General features: G+C 40.7%; 1 protein-coding gene across 1 annotated transcript in view; it reads left to right on the top strand.

Moving 5' to 3' along the window:
* LPGAT1 (lysophosphatidylglycerol acyltransferase 1) overlaps positions 1-24,243 on the top strand; it is a 115,047-nt gene that overhangs the window by 10,507 nt on the left and 80,297 nt on the right. The gene's annotated exons all lie outside the window — the stretch shown is intronic.

Genomic DNA, 24,243 nt, shown 5'->3' on the forward strand with positions numbered 1-24,243 from the left:
TTCTCAACCCCATTTGCATATTCAAATTAATTGGGAAGATTTTGAAGAACGATGATGCTCAGAGCAACACCATTGACATTTTTGGTCAGATAATTCTCTGTTGTGGAGCGGTCCTGTCCTTGTAGGATCTTTAGCAGCATCTCTGGCATTTATCTGTTAATGCCAATAGCAAACCTCCCCCATTCTCAGTTGTGATAACCAAAAATGTCTCTGGACATTGCTAGATATCCACATGGCGGGATAATTTTACCTCAGCTGAGATCTCCTGCCCCAGATCAATGAAATCACAGTCTCTGGAGATGAGGCTTGGGTATGAGTCTTCCCAAAGGCAGATCCAGGTTTTGTGGGCTTGAAGCTTATAAAATTTGGGGGCCCTTCTTTTAGAAAAATAATAAAAATTTAAAAATTAGATCTGGAAGTGAATATTCATTTAGAATGAGTAAATAATTTACAACAAAATACTTGTGTCTTGGAGATTCATATCCCTTTCTTTTTTTTTTTATTTGAGTCTATTCATTTATTTATTTTGAGAGAGAAAGAGTACACACACATGCGCGTGCACGAGCAGGGAAGGGGAAGAGAGAGAGGGAGAGAGAGAATCTCAAGAAGGCCCTGCACTTAGTTCAGGGCTCAAATCCACGAACCATGAGATCATGAGCCAAAATCAAGAGTTGGATGCTTAACCGACCGAGCCACCCAGCCCCCCGCCCCATACACCTTTCTTTTGACATCACAGTAGACAAGTTACCAGCAAAAAATTCTCTATGACAACCTGCTTTCTCTCCCCACCTAGAATACTCTACACCTCCCACTGCTAACAGACACCCTCAAGTTTAAGCATCTTGAGCAAGTGCTATGGAAAATCTGTCTCCAGGTCTTTCCTTGCTGCAGCATACTGCTTTGGATAGGGGCCCGGCTGGGCAGAGAAGGCACAAAGCCCATGAGGCCTAGCTACCTTAATCACAATTTCAGAAAACTTGGCACTGGAAGGTAGGTTGGAGGCGGGCAGGGAGTACAGCTAAATGAAATTGAGATTGCAGCAAAAACAACTCAAAGTCTGGAGAACAGTGACCCTGGCCACGAAATGCATAGTTCCAACCCGCTGACCTTTGATTTGCAGCCTCAGCACCGAGGTCCTGGTCGGGATACGTGTCAAAATTCAGGACTAGGTGTGCTGAGGGCCAAGCAGTGAGACATGTACCTCACAGATCAACACGATCACCCTCTGTGCATTCCTCAGGAACACTGAATCCCAGGTCTTCCCAGAAACTAAAGAAACAGGGCAATGGTTACCCAGGAGCCATAACTAGCGGGTCCAACTCCAGGTGTTAGAGACTAGACTTACTTCTGAACTCCATGAGATGAGGTTATGGGGACAGGCTAAGCCTGTAAATACCGAAACCTGCTATATACTGAATGTTTGTGTCCTTCCCCACCCCCCACCCCTCAAATTCATGTTGAAATCCTAAATTCCTAGTGTGACGGTATTAGGAGGTGGAACCTTTGGGAGGTTCTAGGCTCCACTCTCACAAATGGGATTAGTGCTCTTATAAAAGAGATCCCAGAGAGCAACCTTGCCCATCACTGTGAGGACACCGGGAAAAGACGGCTTTTCAACGAACCAGGAAGCAGGCTCTCACCAGACACTGAGTCTGCTGGCACCTTGATCTTGGACTTCCCAGCCTATAGAATTGTGAGAAATAAATTTCTGCTGTTTATGAGCTGTCTCATTTATGGTACTCTGTTATAGCAGCTGGAATAAACTAAGACAGACTCCTGGCCTCAGTTAGGATGGGCTCCAGCCTGGGTGTGAGGAGCAGCAGCTAGAACTGGGTACAGGAGTAAGCTAAGATGTGCTAGGAACTGGGGAGGAAGAGGAGGAGGAGGAGGACACAGATGCTAAAGGTGGTTTGCTTTTGAGGGAATTCAATATCAGCTTTTCATACTTTTGAATGTAAATCTCCATCAAAATATTATTAATAATTGATAAGATAATATCCTATAAATATCTGTCCAGTTACCTCACAGGACTGGTTTAAGGCTACTATTAATATTTAATAAGGCATGATACCTTATTAAAACTTCATGATTATTTAAATCTACTTCAGAGCTGAAGTGAGGAATAAAGATAAGTATATAATGTGCCTGACACATAAGTGATATTTATGAAATAGTAATTATTACTGATGCTATGAATTAGAAACACATGCTCCAACTTTGAGCCAGGCAGACTTGAGTTCATGAGACCTTGCAAGTATTTAAAGTTACGAAACCTCAGTTTCCTCATCTATCAATCAGGCAATAGTTCTTACTTCATAGTGCTGCTGTGAAGATTAAATGTGATAATGCTATGATATTTAGCATTGTGCTTCTTATGTAGTAAATGCTGAATATACGTTGGTTATTATATTAATGCTTTATGAGGCCCTCTTCACTATGTTTTTGTTTGGTTTGTCCCTGATGTCATCACATATACTGTTTCCTTGTTAATTAGGCCACATGTCTTCCCCTCTCCCCCTCTTTTGGAATATCAATATTTTTGACATTCTGAAATCGACCTGGAAAGATTCCTTCCTTCTGATCCTCACTGAGTCTTTTTTCTTTACTTTTTTTCCCTTTAAATTCTCTAGGTCGCCTCTCTTGGCCATTATTGTGTTAATTTAGAACACTCTTGATACACAACCCATTATTCAAAGCCAGTACATCTTATAACTTGGAAACTCTTGGTTTCATAACAGTCATGCCCTTGACACTAGGTTCATGTCTGCAGCAGTTGTTTGCTCCAACCTCCCACCTCCCTGCCCTTAATCTCTCCATTACCATCTCCATTACAATGAGTGAGAACTCAGCATTGTTTTTACATTATCTTAGTGGTACCTTTCCGCAGGTACTGGTACCCAGATGGCATTCTCTCACCTGTGACTGTCATCCTACCTTGTTGTCCAATCCTTCTCAAAGCCTGTTTTCTCTCTGTGTGTCCTCTTCTTTACAGTTTCCACTTCTTTGTGAGTCTATAAGAATGTGATTTAAATGTTGGCGCCATTTACTAAACTCCAGCTTCCAAATTAAAGAATATGCTTAGTGACATGGCTAGCAGAAAGATAGAAGTACACTATATTATATATAATGATTATATTCTCATTAGCTATAAATTGAGATTTTGCACATAAAATTTTACTCTAGATATCCTAGGGGAGCTAACTATGTCCCATAGGAAATCCTTTTGCAAAGCACATAATCATCCACTAATTTGTGCTTGTACATAAAAATGTGAAAATGTGGATATTGTGTCAGACCTATTATTCATTTGGGATTCTGTCTCTAGGAAGAGTTTATGAAGATTGTAGCTATCAGACCTACCTAAAAGTTGAAAGAAGCCCTACAGCTTGCAGCTTTTTTGGTCCCTTAGCCGTAATTTTTAAAGTGATGATATATGAAAAATAAATACACTTCTGGGTAACCTAATGAATTAATCATATTTATTTATTTCTGTTTCTTCTGAAATATCACTAAAATGTTAAGGGGGTGATTTAAAAAAGATACAAATCCGCAAAGAAAAAGAAAAGAATGGGGACCACAGCAAATGAGGGATGTCAACAACATTTTATTGTTGATGGAAAGTGGATAGGTGATGATAAGTGGCTTAGTAGAGAGGAAGTCCTAGCCAAAGCAATTAGACAAGAAAAAAAATCCCAATCAAAATCTCAGCAAGTTATCTTATGAATATCAACAATCTGAATCTAAAGTTTATGTTGAGAGGCAAAAGACCCAGAATAATCAACCCAATATTGAAGGAGAAGAAGAAAGTCAGAAGACTGGCACTACTCAACTTCAAGGCTTGTGATAAAGCTATAGTAATCAAGACAATGTGGTATTGGTAAAAGAATAGTGAGATAGATCAATGAAGCAAAATAGACACCCTATACAAGTAGACATACATTGATCTTTGACAAAGGAATAAAGACAATGCAATGGAACAAAGATAGTCTCTTCCATAAATGTGGAACAACAGAACATCTAGGTACAGAAAAGTGAATCTAGACACAGACCTTACACCCTTCACAAAAATTTATTCAAAATAGATCAAAGACCTATATGTATAACACAAAGTTATAAAATTTCTAGAAGATAACATAGGAAAAAAAATCCAGATGACCTTGGGTTTGGTGATGACTTTTTAGGTACAACACAAAGGCACCATCCCTGAAAAAATAATTGATAAGCTGGACCTCATTAAAACTAAAAACTCAGGGTGCCTGGGTGGCTCAGTCAGTTAAGCATCCACCTTCAGCTCAGGTCATGATCTCACAATCTGTGAGTTAGAGGCCCACCTCAGGCTCTGTGCTGACAGCTCAGAGCCTGGAGCCTACTTTGAATTCTGTGTCTCCCTCTCTCTCTGCCCCTCCCCTGCTCATGCTCTGTCTCTCTGTCTCAAAAATAAAAATAAAAACATTAAAAAAATTTTGTAAATGTTTAAAACTAAAAACTCATGCTCTGTGAATGATAATGTAAAGAGAAAGAGAAGACAAGCCAGACTGGAGAAAATATTTATAAACAACACATCTGATAAAAGATTGCTATCCAAAATATACAAAGAACTTTAAAACTCAGCAAAAAGAAAACAAACAACCAAATTAAAAATTGGGCAAAAGACTTGAGCAGATATCTCACCAAAGTAGATATGCAGATATTAGTAAGCATATGAAAATATACTAAATATCATGTGCATTATGGATTTGTAAACTAAAACAATGACAGCCACTAATACCTATCAGAGGTACCACAATCCAAAACACTGACAGCACCAAATGCTGGTGAGGATGGGGATAAACAGAAACTCTCATCCACTGATGGTAAGAATGTAAAATGGCACAGCCACTTTGGAAGACAGTTTGCCAGTTTCTTAAAACTAAATACATTCTCACCATACAATCCAGAGATCATGCTTCTTGGTATTTACTGAAAGGAGTTGCAAACGTATGTACACAGGAAACCCTACACACAGGTATTTATAGAGACTTTATTCATAATTGCCCTAACTTAGAAGACACACGATGTCCTTCAGTAGGTGAATCAATAAACTGTAGTACATCTAGGGGCGCCTGGGTGGCACAGTCGGTTAAGCGTCTGACTTCAGCCAGGTCACGATCTCGCGGTCCGGGAGTTCGAGCCCCACGTCAGGCTCTGGGCTGATGGCTCAGAGCCTGGAGCCTGCTTCCGATTCTGTGTCTCCCTCTCTCTCTGCCCCTCCCCCGTTCATGCTCTGTCTCTCTCTGTCCCAAAAATAAATAAAAACGTCGAGAAAAAAAATTTTTTTAAATAAACTGTAGTACATCTAGACAATTATGGAATATTATTCAGCACTTAAAAAGAAATGAGCTATCAAGTCATGTAAACATGGAGAAAACTTAAATGGGTATTACTAAATGAAAGAAGCCGATCTGAAAAGGCTACATACATATTGTATGATTCCAATTATGTGGCGTTCTGGAAAAGGCAAAACAATGGACATAGTAAAAAGATTAGTGGATGCCAGGATTTGGGAAGAGGGAGGAATGTATGGGCAGAGAACAGGGGATTTTTATGGCAGTGAAACCATTCTGTCTGATACCATAGTGGCAGATATGTATCATCATATATTTATCAAAACCTATGGAATATACAACACTAAAAGTGAACCCCAATATAAACTATGGACTTTGGATGATTAATGATGTATCAGCATACATTCATTGATTATAACAAATGTACCACTCTGGTGCATGATATTAATAGTGTAGGAGGCTGTGCATGTGTGAGGGGGTGGGGGGTTATAGGTTATAGGTTCAATTTTGCTGTGAACCTAAACCTGTTCTAAAAAATAAAGCTTATTAAACAAACAAACAAACAAGGACAATGTGCACATATGAGAATACATATAACATTAATTAGTCTTTAATATAGCATCTACTTTACATTTGTCTCTTATTTCCTAATACATAGTAGTTATTGAAATAAGGTGTGTCTTTTTGAAACCTTAAGGCTCAAGCCAAATGGTCTTCCTAATGCTAAATGCAACTCCAGACACCTTTTATCCTCTTTGGCTTTTAGGGCTTTATTCACAATGCTAATCTCAAACATTAAAGGCATTTTGCAATCAATCTTAGCTTCCCTGAGAACCCATTATAAGCCAAATATTTTTCATTAGGAGAACACATAAATAAATGTGAGAATTCATTCCACATGGTATACACATACTATATGGTCATTGAAATAAATTCATTGGGGCGCCTGGGTGGCTAAGTTGGTTAAGCATCTGACTCTTGATTTCAGGTCAGGTCATGATCTCATGGATTGTGAGATTGAGCCCCACGTCGGGCTCTGTGCTGACAGCATGGAGCCTACTTGGGATTCTCCCTCTCCCTCTCTCTCTGCCCCACCCCTGCACGCATAAGTGCTCTCTCTCTCAAAATAAATAAACATAAAAAAATAAGTGCATTTAAAATGTATATTTAGACATTGTGTGTTAGATGATTACTAGATTACACGATTACTAGATTACATGATTACTAGAAGTGCTAGGTCTTGAAAACATGGTTAGTGGCAACACCAAGTGTACATTATTGTATATGGTATGCTATTTTTGCATCCATTTGTATTTATTTATATTTTTAATGACATCATTTATGCAAAGTATAAAAACACAATTAATAGTAACCTATGGGAAAGGAAGAAGGAGGGTGGGTGGGATCGGGGCAAGAACACTGGGACTTCAACTTTATTTTCAAATTTTTCAAAAGAATCTTTTATGATACTTCTGGTTTTCTCCTGAAGGGTCCTGCGGGGTAATAGTTCCTTAAGTTTCCTGGACATTTTGGAAGGTAATCCTCTCATTTGACATGAAGTTGCCCTTTCAATGTTGACCGGCATACCTAATTCTGACATTCTGAAATTTGTGAACTTAATTTGCTCATTCTATCTTTACCATTGCAATTTTATCATTTAAAAAAATTTTTTTATTTAAAAAATTTTTTTAATGTTTATTTATTTTAGAGACAGAGAGACAGAGCACAAGCTGGGGAGGGGCAGAGAGAGCCAGAGACAGAATCTGAAGCAGGCTGCAGGCTCTGAGCTGTCAGCACAGAGTCCGATGCAGGGCTCGACCTCACGAGCTGTGAGATCATGACCTGAGCTGAAGTTGGAAACATCCGACTGAGCCACCCAGGCGCCCCTACCATTGCAATTCTATTGGTGGTACCCATATACAGTATGTTTAGAGCTTATTAGACCTAGGATTAAACCCTAGTTCTATCACTTTTTAGTGGCTTGGTGTCAAGTAAGTTATTTAATTCTGTTTCTTTGTCCGTAAAGTGGTAGCAACAAAGATATTCCTCTCTGGCTGTGAGGCACTTCGTGGTGACTGATGTGGAGCGGGTCTCAAGAAATGCCAGCTTTTTAAAGACTTAAAGCATAGTCTTTCTTCGTCTTCAAACTACTTGTAGAATGAACGAATGAATGAATGCATGAATGCATGCATGCATGCCAAGAGAATTATATTGTCTACAATGAAGTAGGTATACTGAGAGAGCAGCCCAGGGATTTTTACATGAAAACATAAGTAATAGAGTAAAACAGCAGTTAGAGTTCATGCCTAAGTGTGTTTTAGAGGTAGTGGAAGGATAAGTGAGCACTTTCAAGCACACCATCGAAGGGGAAGCTGATATGTCATTGTAAAGTGTGTGATGCAAGAAACTAAGTTATCTCTACTGGCCTCAAACTACCATCACCAGCACGGGTGTGTCCCGTTATGTTAAATGATACATCACATAGATTACCGGCATTAACACAGAAGTCATGATCCAGAGTTAAATGGGTGCAGTGGTGCCTGGCTGGCTCAGTTGATAGAGCATGTGGCTCTTGATCTCAGGATCGTGAGTTCAAGCCCCAAGTTGGGCATAGAGCTTACTTAAACAAACAACAACAACAACAACAAAAATCAAAGAAATGGAAAGGAGAGGTAGGGAACTGTATAAGTTTAAACATAAAGATAGGATTTGGTTTTGAATGTAACAGCAGTGTGTTTAATATATGATCTTCTGAAGTTCCTAGGCAATGGACAGATAAGCCCTTTAACAAACCCACAATCAGAAAATTCAGAACAGTAAAAGTCCTGATCCCTTCTCTGACCACTTTAGCTTCTGAAGCCTCTTTGGAACAGAAGGTGGCTACTATAAGTGTGGTCTATCTCACCAATAAGAAGCAAATGGGTATCATGTATCTCCTCTAGAGGAGATATTCTGAAAAGGACACATCAGCTATGTAGGATTCTAGCCAAAAATACATAACCCAAATCTAATCACTAGAAAACATCAGTCAAACCCACAATGAGGGATATTCTGTAAGATAATTGGCTTAAAAATGTCAATGTCATAGAAAAACAAAGATAGGCTCAGGCACTGTTCCAGATGGAAGGAGACAAAAGAGATATCACACTAAATACAATATGTATGTGGCCCCTGGAGTGGATCCTGTATGGGGAGAAAAAGTTGTGATAAAAGGCATATTGAGGCAATTGATAAAATTGGAATATGGATTGTATATTAGATAAACGTATCTTATCAATGTTAAATTTCCTGAATTTGTTAACTGACCAGTGCTTACGTAGAGAGAACATCAAAAAAATTTTTTTTTATGTTTATTTATTTTTGAGAGAGCTGTTGGGGAGGGGCAGTGAGAGAGGGAGACAGAGGATACAAGCCAGCTCTGTACCAATAGCAGGGAGCCCGATGTGGGGCTCAAACTCATGAACCATGAGATCATGGCCTGAGCTTTAGTCGGTTGCTTACCCACCTGAGCCACTCAGGTGCCCCAAGAATATTCTTATTTTTAGGAAATACACACTGAAGTTTTAAAGAGTCAAAGAGGTATGATATATAACCTACTATCAAATGATTTAGAGAAAAATTTTCTAGATAGAGACAAATAGAGGAAAAAAGAGAGTAATAGTGTAAAGGTAGCAAAATAAAAATTGATGAATCTTTGTAAAGCCTATATGAGTTCTTTGTGCTGTTTTTGCAACTTTTCTGTAAACTTAAAGTTACATCAAAATTAAAGGTAAAGTCGGTTGAGCGTCTGACTTGGGCTCAAGTCATGATCTCATGGTTTGTGAGTTCGGGCCCCGCGTTGGGCTGTGTGCTGACAGTTCAGAGCCTGGAGCCTGCTTCGGATTCTGTGTCTCCCTCTCTCTCTGCCCCTGCTCTGCTCACACTCTGTCTCTGTCTCTCAAAAAAGTGAATAAACATTTAAAAAAATATTTTAAAAGTTAAAGGTAATTTTATTTATTTATTTTAATTTTTTTTTCAACGTTTATTTATTTTTGGGACAGAGAGAGACAGAGCATGAACGGGGGAGGGGCAGAGAGAGAGGGAGACACAGAATCGGAAACAGGCTCCAGGCTCTGAGCCATCAGCCCAGAGCCCGATGCGGGGCCCGAACCCACGGACCGTGAGATCATGACCTGGCTGAAGTCAGACGCTTAACCGACTGCGCCACGCAGGCGCCCCAGTTAAAGGTAATTTTAAAAAGTGCCCACGGATCACCTGAATCAGAATACTGGATGGAATACAGGTGTCACTACAGATGCAGACACATGGGCCCTGCCACTGACTTCTGAAGTGGAAAGTCTGGGGGTAGCGCCTGGGAATTTTCATTTAAAAAAGTGATTCCTGGTGACTGTTAGTTTGAACACCACTGGGATGGACTTGAAACAGTTTTCTTAGCTTCATCAACAAAATGCCTTGAAGAAGAATATTCCTCTTCCTGCACCTAATAGCTAAAATGTATTATGTGCTTATCATATGGTAAGGACTGTATATATTTTCTCCAATTCTCACAATCATTTCTGTGAACTACTATTTGCTCTCTTTACAGATGAGGAAGTAGGGGCATAGAAAGGCTAAGTAAATTGCCAAGGTCACATGCTGTTAAGAGAGGGAGCCAGGATTTAAAATCTAAGGACAAACTGTCTGTGGGGCCACGTTCTTGCCACTACGCTATTGAGCCCAGCTGGGAAAACACATGTTCAGATTATAGGCTTTGGCTATCATAAAACTGACATGTTGTTTGTCTCCTATAAATTCAGTCCTTAATTGCATATTAAGGAAGGACGCAGTGATGCAGCCAAAGCAATGAGCCTTATGATAAGGCATGGAAGTTCCCCTGCCAGTTCTCCATCCTGGTGACAAGCCTTGGCTCTGTGATTAAGATAAGGCCACAGCCTGTTTGTTCTTCCAGATCACTATTGTGACTTTCCCATCCATTATGTAGATCTTCTTCAGTCCACAGGTACCAGGCCAGGGAAGGTCTGGAAATACCTTCACCAAAAACAGATCCACTCTCAGCTTGAGAGGGTTTCCTCAATGAGGTGAAATGCCATAATAGTTTAAAACTTTTTAAAATTTTTTTTTTGGGGGGGAGAGAGAGAGAGGGTGGGGGAGGGGCAGAGAAATAGAGGGAGACACAGAATCCAAAGCAGGCTCTGAGCTGCCAGCACAGGGCCCAACGCGGGGCCGAATTCGTGGACTGTGAGATCATGACCTGAGCCGAAGTTGGACGCTCAGCTGACTGAGCCACCCAGGTGCCCCAATAATAGTTTTAGACTAAGAAAAATTATCATCAGGAATTATCCCTGATGAAACCAGGGAAATGCCGTGACTAAAAAGAGGTAGGTATTTCCCAAGGAAACTGCACAGCTGGCCCTGCCTCCTCTGGTCCAGGGCACTGCCACCTCGCTAAGGCTCAATCCCTACAGAAGAAAGGCCCAGGAAGCAGCTGGCCCCTCCCTGGACTCTCAACAATAACCCTGTAACAGCACTGCTTATATGGACAGAGCTGGACTAAAAACCAGCCTTCCAATTCTAAATCCAAGGAGGTCTTTCTATGAAATCAGGCTGCATTCTGAATGAAAAAGATAAACACTGACAGTTGTTTGCAGTCATGATCTCATGTATTTTCATAGATGGGTAAGTGCAACCCTTGTGGTCAAAAAACAAAACTGTGTTTCTCAGCTGCATTAATTGAAATGTAATGTGTAAAGAATTAGTGGTGAATTTTGTAATTGAGGACTCATCCTTTCTAACTGGAATAATGAAGAACTTCCAGCAAAAAACACATCTCTATTTTGAAGGGATTGAAGATCCACCTCCAGCTTAGTCCTAACGTTGTGCAGTTGTTGTCATCCCTAAGAACCTTCAGGTGGCAGGTGACCATGATCTTATCTACTGAAAACCCTAAGGAATCCACACAAAGAAACTATTACAGCTAATACATGATTTCATCAAGGTCCCAGGATACAAGATTAATACACACACAAAAACGTGTTCTATATACCACAATAAAAAAAAATCTGAAAATGAAATTAGGAAACCATTTCTATTTACAATAGCATCAAAAATAAAATACTTAGGAATAAATTTAATAAAGACATATAAAACCTATACTCTGAAAACTACAAAATACTGTTGAAAGAAATTCAAGAAGATCTAAACAAATAGAGACTTAATATGGACACTCCCCCCACCTCCCAAGTCCCAGGGTGCCTGGGTGGCTCAGTTGGTTAAGTGTCCAACTTCGGCTCAGGTCATAATTTTGCAGTTCGTGAGTTCGAGCCCCATGTTGGGCTCTGTGCTGACAGCTCAGAGCCTGGAGCCTGCTTCAGATTCTGTGTCTCCCTCTTTCTCTGCTTCTCCCCTGCTCATGCTCTGTCTCTCTCTCAAAAATAAATAAAACATTAAAAAATATATATTGTATACTCCTCAGGACACCTTGGATGCAACACAATCCTTATCAAAATCCCAGTTGTTGTTTTTTCAGAAATCAACAAGCTTATCCTAAAATTCTTCTGGAAATTCAAGGGACCCAAAATAATCAAAACAATATTGAAACAGACAAGTGAAGATGAAAGATTCACACTTCCCAATTTCAAAAGCTACTACAAAGCTATAGTCATCAAGACAATATGGTACTAGCATAAGTAGAGACATATAGATCAATAGATAGAATTGAAGGTCCAGAAGTACACCCTCACATTTATAATCAATTGATTCTGACAAGGGTGCCAAGGCCATCCACTGGAGAAAGAATAGTCTGGGACAACTGGAGAGCCACATGCAAAAGAATGAGGTTGGACCCCCCACCTCACATCTCATACAAAAATTAGCTCAAACTGGAGAAGCTAGAGCTCAAACTCTTAGAAGAAAACACAGGTGTAAATCTTTGAGATCTTGGATTAAGCCATGGTTTCATAGATATGACACCAAAAGAACAAGCAACAACAGCAAAAAATAGATAAATGTCACATCATCAAAATTAGACATTTTTGTTCTTTGCCATCAAGCAAGCGAGAAGAAAATCCACAGGACGGTAGAGAATACTTGCAAATCATATATCAGGTAGGGGACTTGTATTTAGAATATGTGAAGTACTCTTACAACCTGAATATAACAAGACAACCCAATGTAAAAAGGGTAAAGTGTCTGAATAGATACTAGTGGCCAATAAGTGTATGAAAAAATACCCAATATCATTAAACATCAGGAAAATGCAAATCAAAACCACAATGAGATATTACCTCACGCCCATTAGGATGCCTAGGAGCAGAAAGAGGGAAAATAGCAAGTTTTGATGAGAATGTGGAAAAACTGGAACCTTTACGCATTCATTGCTGATGGGAATGTGAAACGGTGTAGCCATTTTGAAAAACAGACTGATAGTTCCTCAAAAGGGTAAACACAGAGTTACCATATGACCTAGCAATTCCACCCCCAGGAACATAACCAAGAGAACAGAAAACACATGTCCATGCAAAAACTTGTGCATGAATGGTGATAGCAGCAATGATTCATAATAGCCCCAAAGCAGAAACAACCCAAACATCCACGGGCTAATGAACTGGTAAATACAATGTGGTATTACTTAGACAATAGAATATTACTTGGCGATAAAAAGAAACACAGTTCCAATCCATTCTACAACATGGATGAACCTTAAAACATCCTGCTAAGTGATAGAAGCCAAACACAAAAGGCCATGCACTATGTGATTCCATTTATATAAAATGCCTAGAAGAGGCAACTCCATAGAGACATAAATAGAAGAGCCATTTCCTAGGGCTGGTAGTTTGGAGGGAAATGAGGGAATGACCGCTAATAGATACAGGGTTTAGTTGGGGTGATGCAATGTTCTAAAATTGATTTTGATGATAGTCGCACAACTCTGTGAATATACTAAAAACTGTTCAACACTTTAAATGGGCGAATTATATGGTATGTGACTTGTAGTCAATGAAGCTGTTTGACATCTATATGTGCCTATATATACCCATATATTTGTATATATGACCATATATTTATATCCATACATTCATAAAGGACCTCAGGTCTGTGTTTTTTCTTCCTTTCCTCTCAGTAAGAGCAGTTGCTCGGTAGGTACTCTTCACTGCTTATAAGTTTAATGTTTTAAAAATAGTAACACAAAATGAGGAAATTCCTAGTAACTCTTTCACTTATTGAGCCTGAGAAACATGAATTAAAAGCTCTGTAGATCAAAAGCGCTTGAAGGTGGCTGCAGATAGGTTTCCAGTTGGGGTGTAAAGAGACGGCAAGGCCTTCTGCTGAGACTCAGGGGAGAGAATGCAAATTAGAAGTTTAAGGTAAAGAGGGTATTGTGTTTGAAATGAAACAGATGGAGGTGCCCAGGGGGCTCAGTCAGTTAAGCATTGGACTCCTGATTTTGGCTCAGCTCCTGATCTCACAGTGCTTGGGATCAAGCCCTGCATTGGGCTCTGGGCTGACAGCAAATAGCCTGTTTGGGATTCTCTCCCTGTCTCTCTACCCCTCCTCCACAGCCTCTCTCTCCCTCAAAATAAAAAAAAACATTAAAAAAAAAAAAAGAAATGAAACAGATAGTACGGAAGCTGATCATGGATATACGAAAGGATTTCCAAGTGGCTCAGAGAGCCTGATTGAGTCCGGATGCCATATTGTACTGGGCTGTGTGCTTTTTTTCCCACTGAGCCCAATATCGTCAATATGGGTTGGACAAAAAATGGATTTAGGGCCCATCCCTGGTTTTGCAGGGCAGGTGTAATAAGAATATGACCAGGAGGGCAAGTTGAGGGTACTAGTTGGAGTGATAAATGAGGTGAGAGATGCTCAGTGAGAGAGGGAGTGGGGGACAAGGGAAGAGTGGGGGGTTCCAATTTGGGAGGGATGGACAGAGCTGGAAGGACAGGAGGTCATGATCAGAGGCTGGAACAATGGAGCTTAAGATATCATAACTGAAGCAGTTTTGGGTGTTGACAAGGCCCAAGGAGAGTCTGAGAGTGCGTTGGTGGTGGGTAGGTGCTACAGAATCCCTAAGTATGCATCCTTGGAGCTGCTAAATGCTAAGGCTGCCTTTTAGCTTTTCTGACTGAATCGAGCAACATTGGGGATAGAGGCAGAATTCATTGTTACCTTTAAAAGAGAGAGAGAATAACATGCCTGCCTCTTCCACACACACAATTGACCCCCAGACCATCTCAACTCATCTTGGCCACCTTTGTAAGATTTCAGAATTTTTTCATTAACCTTATTTTTAGTGCTTTTGTAATGAAATTAACTTAAAACTGCTAAATATAGCCAAGTAAAATAATTGGGCTCCTAGAGGGTATACTTTAATAATATTAAGGCATGCTAATTATTACTTTGAAAAGAAAACACTTATGTACTGTACATGTATAAAAAGAAATTTCTGGGGGCGCCTGGGTGGCGCAGTCGGTTAAGCATCCGACTTCAGCCAGGTCACGATCTCGCGGTCCGTGAGTTCGAGCTCCGCGTCAGGCTCTGGGCTGATGGCTCAGAGCCTGGAGCCTGTTTCCGATTCTGTGTCTCCCTCTCTCTCTGCCCCTCCCTCGTTCATGCTCTGTCTCTCTCTGTCCCAAAAATAAATAAACGTTGAAAAAAAAAAATTAAAAAAAAAAAAAAAAAAAAAAGAAATTTCTGCAGGTTTATTAGACACTTGAGGTTAAGTATAAATGAGAGAAAGACATAGCAGAGCTGTGTTTAAGTGTAAATTTTGATTCTATGACATCAAGCTTGTTTCATCATCGTTTGCTCCGTTCACAGTCCTCACCTCTTATTTCTAAAGCCATCAATTCTTTTTCTGGTACCAAAAGGAGAGCAGCAACAAATACGTTTTATATACTGTTTCCTCTTGCTCCTAAAAAGACGCGACAACTTGCAAAGGATGTTAAAATTATCATAAAGCCACAATGACAATCCTGATAATAATTTGCTTAGATATCTTCAGTTTAGAAATAGGAGTTAAGAAGGCAGGGAGGGGCATGGGGAATTAAAAAAAAAAAAGAAATATGAATTAAGAAAGGAGACAGAAGCACATGATTATTTGGAAATACCACGAGAGGCACGGTTCCATACCAACAAAACCTAGGTAAGTAGTTCATGGTAACTATTAGACCACTTTTTAGTAGGAGGAAAACATTTTAGAGCAACTCCAGGTACGAGAGCTCCTGGCTTCACTGACAGCAGGTCTATTTGGGATGAGGTGTGGTTCACAGGCTATAAAGAAGACTGTTTTCCTTGTGGAACACCTTGATCGAAGGCTCTCGCTTAAGGCAGCAAGTTAAGGAGCTATAATTTTTTTCTTTATAGTCTTTGATTTCTTGTAACAAAGGCCCAGGCCAGATAGTTTACACTTTGGCTGGGATGATATCCTCTGGGTCTACCTTAGTGTTTCAGTGCTTAGAACAGTGTCATTAGACTAGTCCTATGCGGAATTTAAAGTTCAGATTTGACTTTTACACTTGAGTTAATCCATGTAGTCTTGCAAATAGCATTTACAACCTCTCACTATGCCCTGCCAACTTTACCTCCTAAGCTTCTCTGAAATGTCTCTTCTTCTCAACTCCGTAGCCACCACCTGAACTCAAGCTACCATCCTCTCTCACCTGGATACCCCAATAATCTTACTGGTTTCTATCTTCCTACACTTAGTTTTCCATACAGCAGCCAGTATGTGAGCCTTAGAGAAAAATGAGATCATGTAACTACTAGAGTGACAACCCCAGGCTACTTTCTTCTGATCTCTTTAACATGAGAAAGAAGTAATTTTATGTCTTCCTTAAGTTACCATTACTGTACTTTGGGCTTTTCTGTCATGCACAGCCAAACCTGATTCTAATGAATAAAACATGTACTTGAAAGTCAAGAATGCAAGAGTTTAGACATCAGGTTGCCATCCTGGTTTCACTTCTTATAAGCCCTATGACCTCAGTAGATTAGTTACCTAATCTTTCTAAGCCTTTCCCTTCTCACATGTGAAATCAAGATAACATTCCTCAAGGGTGGTTGTGAGGAGCAAATTAGATGGACTATATAAAGCATCTAGCACTGTGCACAGTACATTCTTCATAAATGCACTCTAATTATATCTGGGGATTTTGACAGGCCAATATGGGACACGGGGACAGCTGTGGACATTCAGAGGTTATCCACATCTAGAAGGTTAGCATGGCAGTAGTGGACCTCATGGCTTGGAAGAAGAATAGACTAGAAACAGAGAAATGCTCCAAAAATCTCAAATCTAGCCAATGGCATGAACAATGGAACTGAAGCGGCTACTTACTGAGCCCATTTTTCTGTCCCAGGCACATTCTGGGGGTTAAAGCCACAATGATAAACAAAACACACATGATTCTTGCCCTCACAGAATTTACAGCCTGGTGTGAGAATCAGACATTAAGCTACTAGTGATCAATTATATGACAAACTGTGGTTAACTACTATGAGGGAGAGGAACAGAATGTCTAGAGACTTGTGTCAGGGTGGGGGTCCTAATGTAATGACGTAGGATTAAGCTGAGATATGAAAGATGAACCTGATTTGACTAAGGGAAAAGAAGCAGAAAGTACTTTCCCCACAGGGAAATGAAAAGCAAAGACTCTGAGGTGGAAATGTGCATAATGGGTTCCAGTAAATAAGATGAAGCCAGCGTACCTGGATTGGTGAGTCCCGGGGGGGCCTTGCATGGGACAGGCTGGAGAGGCTGGTCTTACAGAGCCTCATATGCCATTATAAAGGGTTTTAGTCTAAGGATGAGATTCTTCCAAAATGGTACCTACTCTCTTTCGGTGTTTCTTAAACGTGCCCAACCATAAGAATCACCTGGGGCTTTTTAATTCCAGACTTTACTGTATACAAAATCCCCTGAGGAGAATAAGCTGGTGGTTGAATGTCATTTAATTCAGTGTAACAGAGAGTTACCGAAACTTTACCAAAGCCTCATGTAAGAATTTAAGCCATATAATTAATATGAATTGAACAGCACTAAATTTTTAAAATCTCATACTTGAAGAGGCAGCATTTTAGCATCACTTTTGCCCAGAGCTTTGTTTGATTCATGGTACTTAAAACAGGAACTTGTGTCTACAAGATTACACAATAGGAAACCAAATGATGAGATGTTCTTTATTGACAGTTCCTAATTTACAGTCAGGTAGTATTTCAGGGGAAGGTTATCAGTTTGCGTTTCCCCACAGAAGCAATATTCCGGGAGGGAAGGGGTACAGAAGCAGGGCCTGCCAGGCTTTGGTGACAGAAGGTGCGACCCTAACTCCAGGGCCTGTTGGTGGCTGTGTTGGGAGGGAGAAGCTGGTCCAGGATCCCAACCCCCCACCCCAGCCCTACTCTGGGCTTTCTCAAAGCTGTGTGGTGGCCAACAACTGATTCCAGACAATGTTTTAACATTATTTTTTAATTTTTTCTAGGGGAACTAGTCAAACAATTCATGAGCAGAGAAAAGTGTTTCTACTCATTTGTAAAATTTTGTTGGTTTGTTATCATGATAAGCGTACTCTTAAATCACCATCATTTATCTCCCCCATTCTGCATCCACTTCCCTTCTGGTAACCATCAGTTTGTTCTCTACAATTAAGAGTGTGTTTCTTGGTTTGCCTCTCTCTTTTTCTCTTTTGCTCATTTGTTTTGTTTCTTATATTTCACATATGAGTGAAATCATAGGGTATTTGTCTTTCTCTGACCGATTTATTTCATTTAGCATTATGTCCTGTACCCTCCAGATCCATCCATGGTTTTGCAAATGGCGTGATTTCATTCTTTTTTATCCATTCATCTTCTTTATCTATTCATCTGTCATTGGACACTTGGGCTGCTTCCATCGTTTGGCTATTGTAAGTAACGATTGCAAACAATTTAGATCTCCATTTTGGTTTATGCTTGGAAGATGAAGTTTGAAAGAAACAAAGGATCTGAAAGTGTGTTTTATAAAATGTTTCTTAAAGACATTTCAAGAGGAAACTACTTGTAAGGAAATTCTTTCCTTACCCTTCTTACTTCTTTCAACCAATAAGTACCTGCCTATCCTCAAGGGGTTATTGTTAGCATTCAATAAGATGTGTGTGCATGTGTGTGCCTGTGTGTGTGTGTGTGAGAGAGAGAGAGAGAGAGAGAGAGAGAGAGAGAATGAGAGGTGGGGGGGGCGGAGAGAGAGAAAGAACTTTGTTGACTATAAAGCACTGGAGAAATTCAAGGTGGCATAATTTTCATTACAACAGGGTCTCAGCCAACAGGCTTAGTCCTCAAGATAACAAATTAACTTTAAACACACAGCTGGATTATCAGCAGAGTGAAATTTTTTGTTCAAACCCTTTAGGATTTAAGCTGATGAGAACCACAGAAAGAGCCAAGCTACATCGCAGAAGACTTGGCTAAGAGAGGGAAATTTAACCCTGGTAAGGACAAGTAATATGCTTTCAAGGAAACATTAAACATGCTATCAGCCCTGAATGGCTTGTTAACTAACCTCTGGTGTATCAGCTCATCAGGGAGCAGGTATAATAGAGAAAAGGTAGGGTGGGTAGGGAAGCTGGGCCTCTGTAACCTGCTAAAGGGACTGCTTGGGGACCCAGGGGTCAGGAGACCACATATGGTCATCAGCCATTTTCCGGGACTGAGTAGTTTCCTGGGATGTGGACTTTGAATGCTAAAATCATGAAAGTCCTGGGTCAACCAGGAGAAACTAGTCCCCATAAGGACACCCTAGCTCTATTTCTGATACACTCTATGATGAACAAGCCACATCATTTCTCCACACCTTATTTCCCCTGTTCATAAGTGAAATTATCCTGTGTTTCTTTTCTACAGGGAAATTCCTCTTCCTTATCAGACATCACTAAATTCTACTCCCCACACACACCAGAATGTAGATGCTCCAGTAGGTTTTTTTTGTTTCGTTTTGTTTTTTTTTTTGATTTGTGGGAAAGCCTAGAAACATTGGATATTTATGGGATCAAAGATTCCAGAACAAGTTAGGAGCTTCTTGTCCATGGTAGGTCTTGGAGTTGTGAAAGGAAGCTAGAGATGAGATTCAAGGGGGTCTCCTGAGGATGGAGGTGAGGGCAGAGGAAGGGAGAAGAAGGTAGTTCAGAGCAGCTAGTCAGGATTCTGCTTCCAGAAATAAATCAGTGCTGGGAAATTCTGTGCACAGAGTCCCGGGAAATTGCCGAGCTGGGACTCAGGTAACCGTGGAGAAAGAAGTCTTCTGCGGAAACTAAGGGGAACCCAGGACATTGAGAAGACTCAGCTTTTGGAAGGGTCTAGAGAGGCTGAAGAAAGTGGATCCGGCTTTACAGGGGAAGGCAGAGCTTGGAAGGACAGAGCAATTGAAAGGATACAGCTACGAAGACCAACAGAGATGAGCTGGAGCAGCTGGTACTTGTTGGCACTCTGAGGCGGAGCACCACAAGACCGTGCACCTGGAACTTCTTGACTCTGTGCGGTTTGAACGCTGAGACCTCTTTCAAGTGCAGGCTCCCAAGTGGGCGGTTAACTGTGGCTATCCACTGTGACACGCATGCAGAAGGAATGTGTGAAAGCAAAGAATTGAGTCAAAACCATGAAGTGTTCTGGGTGAATGCAGTAGGAAATCAGAGAAGGGACTCTGGAGTCCTGGACAAGAAGACAAACTCCCCGTGGTTGTTCAAAGATGGTCCGAAAGAAAGAAGGACGGTATTCTAGGTATGCAGAGCAGCCACAAAGTGCAGCTACGGGATGTGCTCGTTTAAAAGCAGAGCAGGCTGGGTGGAAGTAAACGAGAATTGAAGTGGAATCTGACAGTGTTTCCCAACCTTTAACTGTATGGCACTCATTAAAAACGGTCATAATAATGTAGGGTAAACGGAGGCCGCCCTCGCAGCACCAGGCTCTGCCACGTGAACCTAAGTGAAACCCACTGGTGTGCGTGACCCGTTGGCTGATAAAGTCTAGAAGGAGTGAGGGACTGGGTATTGAAGGCCCTGAGGTAAATCAGATAGAGACATTCAGACTAGATTTGTTATGACGCTGAGAGACATTGTCAAAACTTGAAAGGGAAAATGCAATGTTAAATATGGTACTTTAAGGAAAACGCTACGACCACATAATGTAGGATGCATTGCGAATAGGTGATAGTTTGAGAATAGAGAAAGGATGCTATTTTAGAATAAAAGAAATATTCTTTTGCATAGTCCGTGATTCAGTTGAAGTACTTGTAGTTACTAAATATTACTGAAACAATCATGTTTAAAAGATTGAAATACATTTTGGAATGAAGTATTAGCAATCTTATTTCTTCTGGCTTGGTTTGGATGATAATGATGATGTCACCATCCTATTTGTCGATTAAAAAAAAAGAAATTATTTAAACTTTTTTTTTAGAGAGAGCACGCATGAGTAGGGGAGATGAGGAGTGGGGCAGAGGGAGAGAGAGAGAGAGAGAGAGAGAGAGAGAATCTCAAGCAGGCTCCATGCTAAGCATGGAGCCTGATGAGAGGCTCGATCCAAAGACCCTGGGATTGTGACCTGAGCTGAAATCAAGAGTCAGATCCTCGACCAACTGAGCCACCCAGGCACCCCCCTAAAAGAAAGTATTTAATATGAATAAATCAAACAAACATTGAGTTAAAAAATTTGTTTCCAGGATGCCTAGGCGGCTCAGTTGGTTGAGCAAACAACCCTTGATTTCAGTTCAGCTCAGGTCACAATCCCAGGGTCATGGGATCAAGCCCTGTATTGTGCTCTGTGCTGAGCATGGAGCCTTCTTGAGATTCTCTCTCTCTCTCTCTCTCTCTCTCTCTCTCTTTCTCTCTCTCTCTCTCCCTCTGTCCCTCTCCTCCCCAATTAAAAAAAATTTTTTTTAATTCATTTCCTACCATATATAAGGCACTAAGCTAGACACCAGGAAAATAATAAGAAAGATGATGTAGAACTCTTAACCTGAGCAGAGATCCTGAAATATAAACTATCCAGGCTTGTTAGAAGGTAGTAAGCACTGAGGCAGAAGCATACATATGGAGGAAGAGGCAATGAATTCTGAAGTGGTGGGAGACTGTTTGATATCTTAGCTGGACCACAAGGGATGAATATAATCAAGTGGATGCAGAGAAGGGAAGAGCGTGAACAAAAAAATGCATGAACTTGTATGTGCAAAGTTGCACTGTGCATCCTTTCAAGAGGGTGAGAACCTTAGCATGGCTAGAATAATAGAGTACGGTGGGCGGGGGGGGGGGGACAGGAAACACAAAACAGGGGACGGCTCAGAAGGGAGTGATAAGAGGTGAGACTGGAAAAGAGTAGCATCTGTGAAACTTCCTCTCTCTCTCTCTCAGTGGAGAAGAGATTTTCCACCAATCTCTCTTGGAGAGGCAGTATAGTGTGTGGTCAGAAGCATGGGCTCTGGAGCCTGAGAACCCATCAAGAGAACTGGAAATCAAGTCTCAGCCCTGCCACCTTCCAGGCAGACCGTCTGATCTCTCCATCCATAAAATATGTCTAACAATACGGTTCTTATAAGGTCTTTGTGAAGACTGAATGAATTAATTCAGGTATGCCATTGAGAACGGGGCCTGGAATGTAGAAAGTGATCGATACATCAGCTATTATTACCATTCTAACATAATCAGCAATAACATCATTATTTTGGCTCTTATGTTAGGAAAATACAATTTTATAAATTATTTATTTAAGAGAGAGAGAGAGAGAGAGAGAGAGAAAGCATGTGAGCAGAGGAGGGGCAGAGGGAGAGAGAGAATCTTAAGCAGACTCCACACCCAGTGCTGAGCAGGAGGCGGGGCTGAGCTGAAATCAAGAGTCAGACACTTAACGGACTGAGCCACCCGGGCGCCCCAGGAAAATACGATTTTAAATCTGAATCTGTCTTATTCATAGATGTACTACATGACTTCCTAGGTTTTGTCAGGAGAAGAACTTGCTGAAATAGCCTTCTCCAAAATATCTTACAAGAATACTCATCTACTACAGTACCTGAGAATCTACCACTGCACATGAATTAAGGCTCAGGGGATTTTAGGAGGAACTTTATAAAGTGTTCAGACTTTAGGAAGAGGGAACATGTAGCCACGAGCAGCTCAGCAGGGATTAGTTTACCACACTAGGTAGGAAAGACAGGGCTGAAACAAGGAAATGAAATGTTGGACAGGTAAGAAAGAAAGTTCCAGCGTGGAGGGTTGTCTGGTGTGGGTGTATGGGGGTTCTTGGGCAGGGTCTTCAGTGCCTTCTGGAAACTAGGGACCATTTTAGTATTAAGAGGGGAAAAGGGAAGGAAGTTGAAAAGGAGAGGGGTGCAGACAAGAAGAGAGAATTGTTTACTTCACAATATTGTTTAGGGCCAACCTTGTTAATAAAAAGTTGCTGAAATGACTTACATCAAGCTGCAGTCAAGTCTTGATGATTTGACCCAACTTGTCTAAAAAATATTAAGGCTATAATCCCTAATACATTTTATATAAAATGATTACTGACACTAATATAAAAGAAAAAAATATATTTTATATGTATATTAATATATATATTGATATATATATTTCCCTTTTGATTTGAAGTTAAAGCCGACAGCTGTCAGAATTTGATTCTCTTGGGGTGCCAATGCCTGGTTTACAACTCTGGTGATGGGGAGGAACCATGCGAAGTCATCCTACACTTATAACACTGCCTACGGGGCTTCCCCTTAGACAGGAAATAGTCACAGGGGCTCCAGTGCAGAGAGCGGCCCGGGGAAGGTGAAATGTTTTTGTAATTGCTACTAGGAAAAGAGAGAGCCCGGGGGGATTCTTCTGCCCAAGGGAGTCCCTTCCTGGTTATAACCTAGTTTGTTAGGTGTATGTGGACCAGACAGGTGGAATCAAACCTTCTGAGATGTTGTGGTTAGATTGTTTTAAAGTGTCTGGAGACTCCTGGAAATGTAAGAAGTCATATTTCTCCTCCAACGGACCATCTTCTTGTGGTCCAAATGTGGGCTTTTGAAACCGAAACTATAAGGCCTGTGGCTATAGCCACATATAGGGTGGCGTCTGTTCTCCCCTTTCCCCTATTGGAGGATATATGAAGGCTCTCAAATTCTTGACTTAATGTTTGTGTTTTGATAAACATAGCTCTAAGGTAGCAGGGAGCTATTGAGGAAGGTTCTTGCTTTCTACAGATCCCTCTAGAATAACTGGCTTTCTCAAACTTCTTGTTACAGTCATTCAAAGCATTTATACATCTGGCTGCCTGTGCTATGTTGGAAATAAGCTACCAAAAAAAAAAAAAAAAAAACCAAAAAACATCTCAGGAGGGTACCTAAGTGGGTTGAAAGGCGACAGGGGAAAGAAAAGGTTTACGTAGGTAGGTATTTTATATCTAGAATGAACTCTGAAATACAATAAATAAAGCATCATCTGATATTGTTCCCTGAAGTCAGCTCAAATGCAGATTCCTAACCATTGTAGGTACTGAATTGGCTTGAAACTGAATGTGCTGCGATTAGAAAAATAAGCCCTTTTATTCACCCTGGACAACAAAAGACCAGGGTATATCTACACTTGGAATATGGTGTATTGCTTTGTTTGCTTAACTTCAAGAAAAGTCTAATGAGGCAGGAGCCAGTCAAGAGGAGAACAGTTAAAATAATCAGAATTAGGGCTTCTACATCCCTTCCATAAGGAGCTACTTAAACAGCAAAATTCTGCAGTATAAACAGCAGAAGGATGATGTTATGACTGAACTGACACAGTTATGACTGAACTGTGTCCCCTAAAGCTCATAATCGAAGCCCTAGCCCTCAGGACCTCAGAATGTGACTGCATTTGGAGAGAGGGCCTTTAAAGAGGTAATTAAGTTAAAATGGGAGTTATTAGGGTGGGCCCTAATCCAA

Source organism: Prionailurus bengalensis, chromosome E4 (genome assembly GCF_016509475.1).
Source record: "Prionailurus bengalensis isolate Pbe53 chromosome E4, Fcat_Pben_1.1_paternal_pri, whole genome shotgun sequence".
NCBI lineage: Eukaryota > Metazoa > Chordata > Mammalia > Carnivora > Felidae > Prionailurus > Prionailurus bengalensis.